Source organism: Cucurbita moschata, unplaced genomic scaffold (genome assembly GCF_002738365.1).
Source record: "Cucurbita moschata cultivar Rifu unplaced genomic scaffold, Cmos_1.0 Cmo_Scf00102, whole genome shotgun sequence".
Classification (NCBI taxonomy): domain Eukaryota; kingdom Viridiplantae; phylum Streptophyta; class Magnoliopsida; order Cucurbitales; family Cucurbitaceae; genus Cucurbita; species Cucurbita moschata.
The window spans coordinates 377710-378369 of record NW_019268618.1 but is presented as its reverse complement, the minus strand read 5'-3'; positions in this window follow the sequence as shown (position 1 = coordinate 378369).

Below are 660 nucleotides of genomic sequence, written 5' to 3'. Positions count from 1 at the left end.
CGGTTGATAGAGATATTGACAAATTACTTTTAGCTTATAACATTGCTTTATTTGAAATTATTTTTAACGTATTTCCTCGCTCACGTTTTCTAAAATATTTCTTCTAAACGTGATTCGAGCATACACTACTATTGTTCATTCAGTCTAAATTTTGCATGGTTGACTTGTTCATTGGATTAGAACAAATGTCACATAATCATTGTCTCACTACTGCAAGAGTGCGATTGTGACACTTGAAATCCGTTCAGTTGTGGGCCGCATCTTCTGACTAGTTACGTGAGTTTGGCCTAGAGCATATGTGTAGCTTGAAAAAGAAATGGTTGGATGCGGACAGCGAATAAGGGTTGGGCCACGGAAGGTTTTTTTTTACCACATATTGACTTTGGGCTAGTGAGTCTTAAATTTGGGTTCGTTTGAAAAATTTTTGTTTGTTTTTTAGTTCAAACGAACCCAAATTAAACCTACTAGTTCCTTCTTCCTTGCACGACTCACTCTTATGCTCTATTCTACCTCTTCTTGCTATTTGAAACTTCTTTACAGGCTATTGTTCACCGATTATTTGGGAGCATCTTCCTTAAAAGAATTGTGACCACAGATGACCTATGTAGAAAATTTGTACCCTCTTTCCTAAAACCTTTAGCAGACAACATACCTAAAACA